Source organism: Neofelis nebulosa, chromosome 8 (genome assembly GCF_028018385.1).
Source record: "Neofelis nebulosa isolate mNeoNeb1 chromosome 8, mNeoNeb1.pri, whole genome shotgun sequence".
Lineage (NCBI taxonomy): Eukaryota > Metazoa > Chordata > Mammalia > Carnivora > Felidae > Neofelis > Neofelis nebulosa.
Genome location: NC_080789.1, coordinates 107,368,881 through 107,385,962, shown reverse-complemented (window position 1 = coordinate 107,385,962; position 17,082 = coordinate 107,368,881). Strand labels below are relative to the sequence as shown.

Genomic DNA, 17,082 nt, shown 5'->3' with positions numbered 1-17,082 from the left:
ACTTTGTGTCTGATCCCTTGTACATTGCTGGGGTGTGGCTGGGAGAACTGTATGTAATGGTGACTCAGAAAAAAATGAGGATTTAAACTAGCCCAGAAGTACTGAGGTAAGCCCAAGAACAAAAGAAAGATCCTTGGCTAATACACAGAAAAGGAGAACATTATCTTTCCATTTTCTATTAAAGTCCTATGAAAATTAGTTTTTTTTAACAGAAATTGATTACTCCCTGCTTCTATAGTTCTTTTCTTTTCCAATTGATCACTCATTAAATTCATATTGGTGTTAATGAGTCCTCTACTTAAATGCAAGGGTTTCTTCCACAGCCAGTGAAGTGCAATCTGATAGTGAAAATCATAGAATAGCCTACTAAGGCTTTGCAACTGGATGTGTGGACCACGAATTAGCCACATTGACATCACCTGGGAGCTTGTTGGAACTGGCCACACCCCAGAGCTGCTGAATCAGAATCTACATTTTACAAAGATCTCCAGACAATTCATATGCAAATTTAAGTTTGAGCCACACTGACCTTGACCCAAGAAGCACTGTGGATTTTTCTCTGAAAACCCTTGGGGCTGGATTGAAATGGAACCTACATTACTGACAGTGTGTCTTTGGTATAGCAGGCTGGACTCTAAGGCCACACTGCCTGATCTCTGACCCTAGCTTCAGAAGCAAATGTTTGTGAGCAAATTTATTAACTTCTCAATGCCTAAGAGTTCTCACCTGTAAAACAGGGACAACATTAGTACCTACTTTATCAGGTCCACTATTATGTATAACAGAATAGTGCCAGTCCCATAATAAGCACTATATATGATAAGCAGATAGACGGTACCACAAATGTGAACTGGAACTGAAAAAAGCAAACTAGCAGTGGCTTCTACATCTCCTGTGCACCTAACTGCCTCCATCCAGCCAGCCTGATAGAGACAAGTTGTTGTTCATCATTTTATTTCATATGGCTCCTGAGGAGCCATATAGATAGATTTGAAGAGTACTACACCTTTGCCTGGTCATAGCCCTAAGTTAACCCCCATCTCCCCCATCTAGTAGGAGTATCATACAGGCAATATGTAGGGCAGATCCCCCTCCAGGGACTGTATGATCTCTGATCTCCTACCAAAATAACAACAATAAAACCCCCTAAAACAAGACAAACCCCAAAACAAAAAACTGTTCAAAATAGGCCAGCAATTTGAAAATATCTAACCCATGATTTTCTGGGTGAAACAATTAGCCCTGAGTTGCTCCAGCCCTTGGCATCTTCATCCCACAATGTCAGGGTTGGTACAGTGCCCAACTGCTGAGCTGGGTGCAAAGGGGAGAAAATCCGTGCTGGATCTGGGCCGAATGGCTTTCCTGACTTGGTAGCTCCAGATGTTAGCTTGTCGCTGTAGAGCAACTGAGTTAATTAGGAATTTCTGTGGAGTCAGAATTCTGAGCAGTAGGGAAGAAATGGAAAATAAGAATTCAAGAATGGCTACTCTGTACCATATACAGCATTTCCTCTCCACATCTTCCCTTGAGACAAGGCTTGGAGAGATGGGGAGAGCACCAGCCCTTCAAAGAATCAACTGTAGAGACAGCTGACAATGCAAGAGTGGATGTTTGGAAAATTAAGGAATAACATCAAAATTCTTCCCCGGGAGAGAGTTGGCTTGCCTCAATCCCATGAAGACCAAATACAGGTCCATAGCAAGGGATACTAAGAAGCCACTTTCACAAGGACTTCACTCATAGCAGGGTGTCAAAGCATCCATGATGGCTATCATTTATGATTCTTACCCAGAATCTCTTGTCTCTTCCACTGCCTTGCCTGAACCAAAGCTCCTGGGAGGGATTTTTCCCTTGCTATCCTCCACCTCTTGCCAATTTACACTCTCTGCTACTTTTAATTGAAATAGTTAAGCTATGTAGGTCAGCTCATTTAAAATTCTCAAGGGCAGACCACTGCATTGCAAGCAGGATGGGGCATACAAAGTTTTTCTCTAAACTGGATTTCATGTATTAACACACACACACACACACACACACACACACACACATGCACGCACACACGCACACACAATTTCTGTGAAAAGCACCAACACAAAGAGTGAGATAGGCACTAAAGATTTCATGTTCATAATCCAGCCACTGGTCAACTACCAAGTTAAAGTTTGGAGAATTGGCCACCTTAAATGAATGGCATTATATGCTGAGAAACATATACCCAATTACCCATCTTTGACACATCTGGCAAATGGATTCTCAGATGCCTATGCTACTTTTCAAGGCAAACACAGTTGATCCTATTATCCTCCCATTTCTAACCAGAATGCATGGCAATCGACTTACCACAGCTCCACTGTTCCTCTCCTCCCAAGAACAGGCAATAAATTGGCCATTGTGTGTATATTTTGCATGCCAAAAACACACATGTGTTCAGTAACACAAAATACTCATAATTTAATGGATGCCAGAAAGGACTAATATAGAGAGAACACCCTTTAGCATCAGTTTTCAGCATTTCCATCTTTTCCAAAAGTAAAAGAGACCAACAGATGCTTCCAGACAATTGACTTGTTTGATAGGATTATATTGTCCAACCAGCAGAATCCTCTTTTGCCAGAAACACTTTCTGAGCTGTGAAAGGGATTCTTAGTCCATTTGTGCTCAAACAGTTAAAAGAAGTACTAATAACAAGCCAAAGTGGGAAGCACTGAAATAATGCCAGATTGTATTAAACCAGATGGGAAGTATAGGATACAGTGGGAGTGGGGATAGTCATGTCCAAGTGACCTTAAGTGACATCACTGTTTATCTTCTTCAATCTGAGCCTAGATCCAACTTGATGTACAGGTGGAGTAGATTAAAGTCAAGCAACAGAATCTTTGAAAACACACTTTTGCTGAAGGGATCCTTTTGGGGTTTGAGGCTAGTTTGAAGAGGAGTACTCTTATTCCATCTTCCAGCCTCCATGGGAGAGGGAAGCACTGAAGATGGAGCCCTATTTTTGCCACAAGCCTTTACTCCTTCCTGCCAGCAGACTCTTTCACACAATGATTAGAGTGAGCAATTAAACACCAAAAGTCTTTTCAAGTCAAAGTATCTGTCTCCAGCCTCCTTGCATAAGGCCTAAAAGACTCAACCACCCATATGTCAGAATCAAGTCATGGGCAAAGGTTTTTAATGATACCAAGTGCTATAGTGCTAGGGAACAGCCTGTTCACATTCTCACAATTTCTGGATCCAAAATCAAAATTAAAAATCCCCTAGGCTGAATCCCCTAGGTTTTAGAATGCTGAATAATCTTAAATGAGTTCTCATACTGTGCAGTGACCAAACAAGAGTATTGTCTCCTACATTTAATAGAAGACACTGTATTATAAGTTCCTCAGGAGAACTTAATGTACCATGGTGAGCCCAGCACCCACAAGGCCTGACACATACTGTGTGCTCAACACATACTTGCTTCGCGCATGAGTGAAAGAATAACATTGATTCATGACTTTAATTCAATGGAATTTAAAATTACCACCAGATGGGTGACATGTGCATGGTTACAGATCTTTAAGACCACTGAGACTCAAAGTGGCAGGGTCACAAATTGTTAGTGGCTCATGACAAGATAAGGAGCTCATTGACTCACTTTCAAAATGTGAAGCTTCCTTCATCAAGGAAGTATTGATATAAAAAAAGTTGATAGCAATGAGCACGCCTAGTGCCCAAATCTTGGTTTTTAGATATTCTCCAATGAAATAAACCAGGGCTCCTTGGGGGAAGTGTTTCATTTCAGGGTTGGGGAAGGAAAAATTCAAGATGATCTTGGAGTATCTTGTGGTCCAAAAGCAAGAAAATGCTTGAGGACTGAGGGCATGTTGAAGGCTATAGGAGCTGACCCAGAACAGCTCTAAATGACCAAAGCTAGATCAATTTGAACAATAAAATAAATATGTGTAGTATTAGGTTGTGACCCATAGAATAAAATAAATATGACAGTGACATAAATTAATAATTGAATAAAGAAAGAAATGGGGAAGAAGGGACAGCTCTTCCTAATAGAAGAATGCCAATTAATAAATGTAGAGGGAAAGAAGACAATAGAAAAATTAGGCTAATGTCACAGCAATAAATGTTGCAGGCAAGATCTACTATGTATGCTAAAATTATAAGCATAAGTTTGAGAAACAACAGAATTTGAACAGTCTCAAAATATCTCCCACAGGATATGTATTACTTAGAAATGGGGAAATAGCAGCTTTACAGTAGAGAAACTCCACAGACACCACTTTCACCAAGTGATGAAGGTGAAGGTCAACAGCACCAGCAAAAAGACATTCTAACATCTTCTGCTTCTATTATGATAGAATGCAAAGGGCACATTACTTATATGATATTCAGAAGTGATGCATGTATTCAGTATGCAAAATGCATTACATCAAATCATGGGGAAACAGACAAACTCAGATTAAGAAGCATTCTCCAATATAACTGCCCTGTACTCTTCAAAAGTGTCAAAGTCATGGAAAAAAACAAGGCAAGACCAAGGGACAAGCACATATTGGGGGAAAACTAAGGAGATTGCTGACTAAATGCCAGGTAGGGTTCTGTATTCGATCCTGGACCAGAAACAAAGCATAGGTGGAAAAACTGGTGAAATCAAAAGGAAATCTGAAGTTTAATTGAAAGTATTGTACTAATGGCAATTTGTTAGCTTTAATCATTATATTACAGTGATGCAAGATATAAACATAAGAGAAGCTGGGTGAAGGATCTATGCACACTCTCTGTACTATTTTTCAACTTTTATGTAAGCCTAAAAGTATTTAAAAGAAAAATGTAAAAAGAGGAGAAAAAAAGTCAGGTAAACTAAGCAGTGTTTATAGACGTAGTTGATTCACATTCTGCCACAAGCCCGTGATCTCACCATAGATTGGTAACTGGTTAACTTGTCTCTAGCAGCTGGGGCCCACATTTTGAGTAGTACTCTACTAAATTGTTTGCAATCTGCCAGAGAGGAATCAAAACACCCTGTTGTTCATGCATAATGAGTATCATTAGGTCCTACGTTCAAGCTTTGTACTTAGTAGGTATGTGTCACTCACAAAATAGAAAGTCAGGAGATGATGGTTCTGATTCTGCTCTGATTTTAAAAACAAAGAACAAAAACAAAATAGCCCCGTGTGCGACCCTGGGTAGATCACTTGTTGACACTACCTCGGTTTTCTCATAATTAAATTGGGAAAATAACATGTGCCCCACCACCTTTACAAGGGTTGGTGGAGAGGGGGTGGTGGTGAAATGAGATAAACTGTATAGAAGGTTTTGCAAATCATAAAAGCACCATTTAACTGTAATGAATGTCTTATCACTCACGTATTTAAATGTCCCCCTTTTCATTATTTTCAGAAATGGGTGGCTTAAGAATTGGTTACCAAATGCACTTATTCAACTTTAGAAATTATTTCGTATTTACTGAGGACCTACTATGTTTTATGCATTGGCTGAGATCCTATAGTAAATATGACAATGAATTCCACATGGACTGTGGTCTCAGTGAGTTTCCAGCCTCAGGAAGGAGGATGACATACATGTAATAAATTACAACACAAACAAGAGGTGGAAATTGCCAGCTGCCAGGCAGGAACCCCACACAGATATGGGAAAGTAAAAGGACTTATGCAGCTGCTTTTCCCCTTTGTGACCACATAGTTCCTTTGTGTATATCTGTACAAATTGTTTCCAAAAACTAATTCCACATGGTAAATAACAAATAATTACCAGATTGATAAAGGGAAAAGAGATAAGGCTTTTGGAGTCAGAAACATGTGTTCCAATAATGGCCAGCACTTACTAACTGTGGGTCTTTGGGCAAGGTCTTGAACATCAGTTTCTTCTTATGCAAAATGGGGATAATAATGCTACCTACCTCACAGAACCATTCTGATGATTAAAGGAGTTATTGCAAATCAAGCACTCAGAACAGTACTTAGCACAAAATGAGCACTACACAAGAGTTAGTTGTTTCTTCTTGTCTTGAGGAAATGTATTTATGGCTTTGTGACTGACCATGAGGAAAAATACCCCACAAAATCAAAAGAGAAAACTCTAGTTGTAAAGTCCTCTTTGCTCCAGAAAAGCATAGGTCCCCTTGAGCAATCAGGAGAGAGAGAGGACAAGTCAGTAGTGCACACACTTGCTGGTTCCTGAAGCTACCAATGGCCAGGGTGGGTGCTGTGTAACTTCACTCACTACTCTCACCTGCTCCTCTCTTAGCCTTTGGGACATTTTAGGTCATATTATCAGCTCTCAAGTCCTCAGAGTCTTCTTGGGAAGTTGGGGCAATCCACAGACACACACGTAATTTCTCACTTCTCAGGGACTGTGCTTCTAGGCTCTCACTCCATCCCCCCACTCTGCTTGAGGACACCTTTCCTCCTTGTCCGGCACACAGGAAAGCCACAGTGAAAGGGTCCCTGCCTTGCCCTCAGCATACCCTCAGATCTTGGCTTGCTCTGATATCTGACATGCATGGGTACATCATGCCTTTCCCCACAATGTCCATTCACCCACAATCTGGACATGTTCAAGGCCCGGCCTGAGACTGGTGGAGAGGCCCACAGTCCCTCGCTTCCTGCTATAGTGTCTCCAGCCCACAGCGATGGGAAACCATTCAGACAAATAACAAGGAAGCGCCAAACCCACAATATGAACCATATTTCTCCAGGCCTCCTCCTCCATCTCCTCCACTATCCATTCTCATTTGTCCTTGTAACACAGGGCAATCACATTCTCTACTTACATCAAGGTTCTCCGATTTAATGCTGAGACACACATGTGCACACACACACGTGCACACACACACACACACACACACGCATGCATGGTATCCTTCCTCCATACGTGATTTCCCCACATGGCAACCACAGTCATCCTATTATAACACAGTCAGACCATGTTGCTGTCTAGCTTAACACTTCTAAAGGCTCTGTCTTGTTCCAGATAAGAGGTAATGTCCTTACCATGGCCTACAAAATCCTGCTCCATCTTTCCTCTAGTGAGCCCTCTGTCCCATCCTCAACTAGAGCTCCTCCTAGCTCATGCCACTCCACATGTGCTGGCCTCTTTGCCCTTCCCTGAGCACGCCAGGCTGCTCTCACCTCTAAATATTTGCTCTCCCAATTCCCTCTGCCTGGAATGCTTTTCTCCCAAATGTCCACCTGGCTAGTTCCCTCAAATATCCCCTTAGGAACCTTCCCTAATCATTTTATTAATAATTTAAACCTCCACCCACATCCACACCCCTATTTTCCTGTTTTACTTTTCTCCATAGCACTTGTCACCATCTAATACCATGTATTTTATTTATTTATTTATTTATTTATTTATTTATTTATTTATTTTATTTACTGTCTCTCCCTACTAAAACCTAAGCTCCCCGTGGGCAGGAAGAGCTGTTCTATTTACTGCTAACTCTCTGGTGTCTAGAACAGGTACTCAATAAATACTTGTTGAATAAAGGAAAGAAAGAGTTTAAAAATATGTATACATATATACAAACACATATGCATCTATTCCTATATATGCATAGTATAGCTACTACTTTATTGAGCACCAACTACCTCCCAGGCACTGGATGAGGTCCGCATGAAGCACATGCACTTCCCATGGGTATCTAATTAATCCTTTCAATGAGCCTACAAGAAAAAATATACTGATGCACATTATAAAGATGAGGAAACTGAACTTGCCTAAGTGGGTCAGCAAGGAAAAGACAAAGCTGGATATGCCCTTCAGAACTCCGAATCCCATGCTCTCCCCCAATCAACACTGTGTCTTGTTCTCATGCCCTTCACAACTCTAGCCTGTTAATGATAACTGGCCAGTACATCAGCTGTCTTTCCTACCAGATTGAGCCTCCTGGAGGTCATGGGAGCGTCTTCCCTGTCTCTGTTTTTCTAGGACCTACATGTATAGTATAGTTCCTGGCACATAGTCAGTCTCAATTACTCACTGTTAGAAATGCTAATTTTCCTCTTTCCTTGGCAACTAGGGCACATCTGACTCAAGTCAGATGGGAGAGGCATCCTGCTGCATTTATCCTCAAGGAAGAAAATCACAGACAGGCAAAGTGCAGCACTGCTCATCCCAGGCACCCACAGTCTCCTCACCCAGGGGACCTTGCTGACGCAATGACAAAGGTGGAAGATGGAATGAGTGCACCTGGGGAAGAGATGAAAACTCACCTGTAGAGGCTCAAAATCTGGACTGTGCTTCCCTCCTTTCCAATCTCCTTTACCTCCAAACTCCATAACTGAGCCCCTACATCTTTACACATGGCATGTCAACTAGATTCTTAGGAAACAGAAACTCAGACTTAACTCTTGTATTGTTTTATCATTCCCATGAGCTAAGACAGAGTGGGGAGAACACAAGGACCACTTTGCCAGCTCAGGCTGAGAAAGGGGAGTAGGGCAGAGTGGTTCATATCATGGACTTTGGAGTGGGGCAGGCTTGAGTTCAAGCTCTAGGCAAGTAAGTTAACTCCTGAGCTATTTCCTCTGTTAGACACAGATTGAGCAGTACCTACTTTACGGAGGTGTTGTATCAGTCAAAAGAGTTTAGGATTCAAACTCAGGTCTGTCTGACCCCAAAGCCCCGGAAGCACATCACCAGACTACACTACCCACCTGGGAGATTCCTTTAGCTGGGCAGAGTCTCTGATTCCCACAGAGAGTCTGAAATGCTAAATGTCCTCAGGAAAGATGGATACTAAAGTACAAGAAACATTTTTCCAGAAAGTTGGACTTAGTGAAAGGGAGAAGGGGCTCTGGAAGGAGATCCTGGGCAAAGTCAGGGAGAGAGAATTTCAGAGAGGAGGGTGATTAGCTAAAAAGAGGAGGCCAGTACACAGAGAAAAACACAGTGGTCCACCCAGAAGTTTTGGAGTGAACACTTAGCTAGGATCACCTCCCTACACATGGGCCACAGTGTCAGCATAACAACAACATCTGCATAATTTGGCTATTGTTGAAAGTGCTGCTATAAACATTGGGGTACAAGTGCCCCTATGCATCAGCACTCCTGTATCCCTTGGGTAAATTCCTAGCAGTGCTATTGCTGGGTCATAGGGTAGATATATTTTTAATTTTTTGAGGAACCTCCACACTGTTTTCCAGAGTGGCTGCACCAGTTTGTATTCCCACCAACAGTGCAAGAAGGTTCTCATTTCTCCACATCCTTTCCAGCATCTATCGTCTCCTGATTTGTTCATTTTAGCCATCAATTGATGAATGGATAAAGAAATTGTGGTTTATATACACAATGGAATACTACAAGGCAATGAGAAAGAATGAAATATGGTCTTTTGTAGCAACGTGGATGGAACTGGAGAGTGTTATACTAAATGAAATAAGTCATATAGAGAAAGACAGATACCATATGTTTTCACTCTTAATGTGGATCCTGAGAAACTTAACAGAGACTATGGGGGAGGGGAAGGGAAAAAATAGAGAGAGGGAGGGAGCCAAACCATAAGAGACTCTTAAAAACTGAGAACAATCTGAGGGTTGATGGGGGGTGGGAGGGAGGGGAGGGTGGATGATGGGTATTGAGGAGGGCACCTGTTGGGATGAGCACTGGTGTTGTATGGAAACCAATTTGACAATAAATTTCATATTAAAAAAAAAGAAGTCCACTGGATTGGAATTAGTTTCTCCTTTGATGAGCTTTTTTCATATTCTGTCTGAATTTTATGTATATGTAGTCATCTTTCTGTCTCCTATAAAGAACCCAAATACACTAAATCTTAAGTGCAGTGGTGCCTATGCAAATAATAAAGCATTATGAAATGAAAAAAAAAAACAATATCTGCAATTGGGCCCAGGACAGGTATATGTTTAAGCCTTAGGCAAGTTTAGCACCTTCCACCTGGTCAGGGATCCAGGTGCTGCTGTTCAGATTTACTGCTTATAGGATGCCTTCGTTAGAAAAAAATTTGCACCACCATAGGATGTTTTTCAAGAACTCTCCTAATACCCATAGAATACTTGAAGCTCTTGCTGAAAAAACAACAGGGAGGGAGCCTGAGAACTAAAGGGCGATGGGAGTCAAGCTCCATGTGTTTAATAGCTGTTAACGACCCAAGCACAGTGAAGGACAAGTTCCCAGCCTGCTAGCTTCCATTTTGAGTCTCCTTGGAGAAAACAAAGACACTGCATAATTATTAACAATAGCAAGCCAGGTTTTAACCATACTGCGGGCTATGGTGACAAATAGTAGTTTTAAAATGTGAGATATTGAGAGGAAATCCAGATATGTATATGGGTCTTGAAAAGTTTGTATGGAAATTCTGTCATTGACAGGTGGTCTTTAAATACAGGTGCCTTGGGGCGCCTGGGTGGCGCAGTCGGTTAAGCGTCCGACTTCAGCCAGGTCACGATCTCACGGTCCGTGAGTTCGAGCCCCGCGTCAGGCTCTGGGCCGATGGCTCGGAGCCTGGAGCCTGTTTCCAATTCTGTGTCTCCCTCTCTCTCTGCCCCTCCCCCGTTCATGCTCTGTCTCTCTCTGTCCCAAAAATAAATAAAAAACGTTGAAAAAAAAAAATTTTAAAAAAATAAATAAATAAATAAATAAATAAATAAATACAGGTGCCTCTAGAATGCTGATATCTTCCAGAGAGAATGACAAGGTGTTCAGAATGAATGCAGAGTTCAAAGACCTTGCCTCTGTCTTAGATCTACGTGGGGACCTTAGCCAAGTCATTTAACCTCTGAGTCTGAGTTTCCTCTAACGTACAATGGCAGCCATCAGTAATAGTCCCACCCACCATGAGAGCTAGCTTTCGGTGTCAAATGAGATCACACCAGTGAAAAGATGCTGTAAACTATGAAGAGAAACAAAAGTAACAGATAACTTAATTAATTTTGACAGATCTTACCACCCCTCTAGGAAGAAAACCGTGTGTGTTTGTGTGTGTGTGTGTGTGTGTGTGTGTGTGTGTGAGAGAGAGAGAGAGAGAGAGAGAGCTGACAGAGAGAGAGAGAACAAGACAGAGACAGAGAGAGAAAGTGAGAGCACTACATACCTGGGAGTTTAGCTTCTCTAAGAAGCAGCAGAGATTTAGTAAGTAACTAGACATCTCCACTTCCTTCTCCCAGTATTGGGGAAGTAAGTGGCATTCTTCTCCCAAAGGCCAATCTTTCAAAGTTGTTTAACTGATGGGGAAGTAAGATGCATACAGTCTTGTGAAAGTTCCTCAGGATGATTCATACTCAGATGACTTGGTGATTGCTCTTGTATGGCTTCCCTGCTCCCTAGGGCTTCACCCATGTCCAGCTTGACTGGGATTTCATTCTCATGAAGACCCACAATGCAATGACCACCATGTTCAGAAAGTGAAATGGTGGTTGCCTACTACCGTAGAACAGCCTCTCTTTCCAGATGTTAAGCCTTAACACGAGTCTCTGTTGCACTGGGAAAGAAGAAACAGTGACAGAAACCTAATTACCCACAATCCCAAACAAAATTCTCTAGAGCACTTTTCCTGTACCCTAACCTCCCCGCCCCTCTTACTAAGGTCTCCTTGCTCAGGTCCCAGAGGTGATGTTTGGCAATTTCATTTACACAAAACACGGTTCCTGTGGGACTTAGTTCCAGATAGGTGAGAACTTCCCACTTTATCTCTAGATTTTTCATGTGAGCTCTACCTTGATAACCAGATTTCTTCCCGCTCAGTTCTTATTATTTAGGCTACTGTTATTTGTATCCTATAACACAAAGATAGCAACTGAATTATTACTCTCCTTAGCTACCTAGTTTCTGCCTTTTTAAGAAGATATTAGAATATAATCTAGCAGGCAAGGAAGGAATGTGGTCTTTATAATTCTCTTTGTGCAACATGACATAAGTGCTGAATAAATGCTTTTTAATGATGCAGCAGCTGATAGGGTTCCACACATTATCTTATTCATATTGAAGATATCCTGGTGAAGTGAGCAGTGTCTCACAGATGGAGAAACAAAAAGCAGAAAGGTGAGGTGACTTGTACGAGAACAGAAAGCAAATCAGAAATGGAGGCTTGACAATCTTCACATTCTTCAGTTTGGAGTGCTATTGGTTATTCATTCATTCTAAAAAGCCACAACCTTAAACATAAAAGTTCTCCACTCCTACAAAATTTGAGTGTGACAAAAAGCACTTGATAAATTGTGCTAGAAGAAAAATAGTCCTAATAGTTGGCTCAGGTACATGTTGTCCCTTTCAACCAAACCTCAGAAAATCACTCTGTAAGCAAAAATACATTTTCATCCCCATGTGCCAACAATGGCAATGGCATAGTGGTGTTTACATGTGAACCTCCCATCTCAGGACCCCAAGGTGCTTTACAATTTAATTATCTCTGACACTTTTCTATTTGCTTATACAAAGGAAGCCAAGTTGCCTTTTCTTCATCAGGAAATTGATGGCAAGTTATGCTATTGCCCAAGATCCCAAAGTGAGCCAACAAAAGATCTTGACCTCCAAACTCACCTTTTAATACAAGACTCTATCCTTCCCTTCATATTAAAATTCAATGTAACTGGCCATTCTTGCTACTGCTATGAGGTATTAGGACAGGTGGCTGGGAAGTTGAGAGCTTGTGGTGAAAGGAAAATGGGGGAAGGGAAGGTAGCACATTCTGTTTTAGACTTAAGCCTAAGAGAATGCTTGGATAACCAAGTTTAGATGCTTATCCAGGTGGATTAGAGGTGCAGGAAACAGTCCCAGAATAAAGATAAAGATATGTGACTCATGCACATACAGGTAATAGCGAGTAGGAGACTGGAAATCCTACTTTTTCATACAGGTCTCTTGAGACCAACGATGTTTATTATAATAAAAACTCCATTTCCAATTCTGAACATCATTGTGAAGTAGAATTACAAAGTGGAACTAACCAGGAGCATGGGGTTAGTTGCAAGAATCAACCAGAAGGCAGCAGGTTCAGTTTATAAAATCCAACAAGCAAGGCCAGCCGGCAATTAATTCTCACCTCTCCACCCGTCACGGTCCCTACCATTTGTAATCAACATCTCAGATATTACATTCAAATTGCTTTTCTCCTGATATCTCCAAACAGAAGTATTCTGTCCCTTCTTTAAACTCCCAGAGGATTTTATGTGTACATCTTTTATAGGATGCATCATAATCTGAATGGAGTTGTAGATATCTGAATGGAGTTGTAGTTGTTATTGTTGCCATTATCCTTCCCACATAATTGAACGTGTGGATGGTAGGGTCATCCACTACGGGAAGGATGGTGAATGTTCAATCAGAAGGAATGCACTACTGGCACACCTAACTGGCAGCTCCCAGGGCCCTCATTTGAAATGGCAAGGTTAGGGATCTTTTCTTAGAGTCAGAAGGCACTGCTGGGCACCAGTATTCTTTCCAATGTAGCAATTCAACTCAGCAACAGTTATCCTTTATCGTAATGGATGTGTATGCTGTACTTTCTACACCTCAAAGAGGCTAAGAGTCCTCAAAGAAATAAACCTCAGCAATTGGTCAGGCTTGGCTGCTTCATTTCCCTTTTTCCAGAAATCACAAGCTGAAAACAGAGGCTCAAACTCTTGTGCTGTAAGGGACTCACATACAACTTCTCCCCGGAGGGGTAACTCTCCAATAAGACATCCTAATATGGACAACACCATCTAATACACTATGAGTCTTACAGAGCCAGGCAGGACATTCCTGGCCTTGACCAATTTAAGAATTTAAAAATCAAGTGCCTGTTAGTCGTTCATCAATGTTTCCATGCATATCCATTCCATTACATCAGGGCCATGATATTTCAGATCCCAGTGTCCAGGGTCCATTAAAAAGCAAATGTCTCCTTTAAACAGAGAGACAGTGCATTTCTCCTTCATCCTTATTCTCACTGGTACCTCCCTCTGCTCAACTCCTTTGCAGGTTCATTTCCAATAGGTTTATGTAACACAACAGCTGAGTAATATATCAAAGGGGCTCTGGGTGCAGCGGCTGCTGAGATGGCATCTCATTTACAGCTTTCCAGTGAATGAGAAAGCACTCCTCACTTGAGAGCTGCCTGCCACTCAGGACAAGCTAATTGTACCTTAAGTTCAGATTGTTTGCTTTTTTCAGGGCATGGGACCAGAAGCAAGCTGGCCTAACACTTAGTCAAAGTGTGGCCCTTTACTGCATGAGATGTGCATTACAGTACACCACAAATGATCCATCCCCAAATATATTTGTGCCGACAATCAAGTCTGTGTGTGAAGACTTGGGCCCTGGAATATTAATATTTACATTGTTTTTTTCATCCTAGAAGATATTTTCTCATCCCTGTCATTTAATCCTCAAAACAACTCCATCAAAACATCATTGCTATTTTCATCATTACCATCGTTCATTCCCATTTGCAAACTGAATAAGTCAAGGGTCTGTGTGCTAGACGCTAAGTGTAGTATCCAAGATCCAAAGCCGGTCTATGGCAGACGTGGGTCTCTGACTCCATTTTTCTGACTCAAATTCAACATTTTTCTTGATACAAACTTTCTGAAGACAAACCACACCCTAGGAATGGTAGGGTATATGGAAGAACCATTACTTCACTGATTTATTCACTATTCCAATTTATAATCAGACATGATAACACCCCCATCACTTTTTAAATAACCCTTATTTTTTATTTCAAAATGTTTATCATAGACCATTGGTAAGAATCATAATTATTCAGAAAATGAATCATTTGTAATTTCACTTCCTGAAATGGCTTGTCATTAACACTCTAATGTACACCCTATTAGACTTCCCAGGTTATAGTACATCCTATCTATAATTACATGAGATGTAAATAGAGTTTATGTGTTATGAAAGTGAGATATTATGGATGACATTCTATATATTTCCATTTAGATATCTATCAACCTCTTCCCAAGCCATTAAGTATCCTCCATATCACCATCTGAAGAGATACATGGTGTTCCATCACATGGATGCACCCTAACATAGTCAACCAGTCCTCTAGAGATTGAGGAATAACAGAGAGAGGAATTCAATTATTTCAGGTTTGACTCTATTATGAGCAAGACTACAATGAAATACTTGTAAATAGTCTTTGTGTATTTCTGATTACTTCCACAGGGCAAAAGCCTACAGAATTCTTGAACCAAAAGGAATGAAGATTTTAAGGCTTTGAACAAACCACCTCCAAAGTGACTGTAACCATTTCCACTGCCCAGCAGCTCTGCCTCCAAAGCATGTCCCATTCATCCCAATGTACCAGCCTCCATCCTTCCCAACTGGTCTCTCATACTGCCCACCCACCCCCAATCCATTTGCCTAGGCAGACAACCTTTCAAAAATAAAAAAACATGTCATGCTTCCTACTATGGATGCTCTTCTGTTTCTGACACACACCAAGTTTGTCCTGCCTCCTTTACACTTGCTGTTCTCTCTCCCAAAAGGCTCTTTCTCTCTTTCTTAGCAAGCCTAGCTCCTATTTGTCATCCTAGCCCCAGAGGGGTCTTCCCTGGCCACCAACTTAAAATAACTCCCTCCCTATAATCATGATATCCCATCACTTTGCTTCTCTTAGATTCCTTGTCCACAGCACCAACCACATTATTCATATTAATTAAGATCTCTTATTGATTTGCCTACTACTATATTTTGTCTCTTCCCCCTTCCCTCCCCCCACATGTACAGAAAATGTAAACTCTTATGCCCCTCAGTGTGCCTGAGAATCATACATTCTCAGTAAATACTTGTTGAGTAAATGAATGCACAGAAGAGTCATTTTAGTGCTGCCCTAACCAAGCATAATATGATGGCTAAATCTAATGTAAGACATACCACCTACTGCCTTCCAGAAAAGAGGGGGGAAAAGACAAGAGATACCATAAACAACAGCAAGTCAAGACTGGTGGGTAACGGCAGACCCCAAAGCTCAGGTTGTGATGCCTCACCTCACATCAGACAGACCTAGCAGAATCTAAGCAGGCATCAGAACAAGGCCCTTCTGCATTGGAAAATAAAAATCTACATCCTTTAAAACTAATCTCAAAAAAAAAGCGGGGGTGGGGGGAATTTACCAGAAGAAGTTACAACATATAAGAAAACACCCAGAAGTGTCTTCTCTCATATTCTAGAGATATTTAAATTGTCCAGGTTAGTAAGATATAGATAGGGCAATACAACTGTTTTTCACAATTTGAAGACCTGACATATTATTAAAAACAAAAATATAAAAAGTGTTTACATTAGATCTCTAGATTACAATAGCAGCTATGGACATGCATGTGAGACTCTCACCCACATCAGCACTGCTGAACTCCTGGGTGGGCAGAGGCGATGCTTTACCAATTGCCTACTGCTGAGCCCCGACCAGGGAGCCAGCACTGCACCTGGCATTTGACATGTGTGACCACATATGAGCCTCCGGGCGACTCTCTGAAGCATTGCTATCCCCACTCCTACAGGTAAGGAAACCCAGCTTCATGGAGATCACAAATGGATTACATCAGGATTCCAACACATGCCTATCTGGCATGTGCTTTTTATACAATGTCCCCAGTTGCCCATGGCACAATTTGAGAACCAGGGTGCCAAGATTCCCAGTCCTTCACCCCTTCCACAAGTTTGTGCTAATGCTGGATGCAAGAAGCAAAGAGCCATTTCCTTCCACCTCTGAAGAGCAAGAAACCCTTTCTACAGTTGAGAACAGCTTTCCCTGTATGATTCCCCTGTCAGGTCAATGTCTGGAGTTTATCCAGCGTCAGAGTCCTCCTCAAGGACAGCCATTCTCCTGGGCTCCCTTTGGCCCTGGGTCAACAGGCCACACAGCATGTGTTTCCTTTCTCTTCCAGGGCCCTGCCTGAGACAGCACCTCAGATACAATAAAGCCTATGGTGTGTGTGAAAGAAAATGTTTACAGGGTTTCAGGTACCCCAAAGAAAAACCTTCACAGTCATTTTAAAAGATTAGTTTCCCTCTCTAATCTGAAGCATCGTGAAGGGATAAAGCCAAGCCAACTTCAGGGAAAAGGGCCAGAGCTCTCCCTCTAGAAGTCTGATGGAAACACTGGACATGAGA

At 41.6% G+C, this 17,082-nt stretch overlaps 1 protein-coding gene and 1 long non-coding RNA gene across 51 annotated transcripts in view; one reads left to right on the top strand and one right to left on the bottom strand.

Annotated features, from left to right (window-relative positions):
- Nucleotides 1-17,082, bottom strand: part of CACNA1C (calcium voltage-gated channel subunit alpha1 C) — a 752,159-nt gene that overhangs the window by 478,085 nt on the left and 256,992 nt on the right. The window lies entirely within an intron of this gene.
- LOC131520218 (uncharacterized) lies at nt 4-8,366 on the top strand. The gene is made up of 2 exons (XR_009265987.1): nt 4-106; nt 8,039-8,366. It is a non-coding gene; the product is annotated as an uncharacterized LOC131520218 (long non-coding RNA).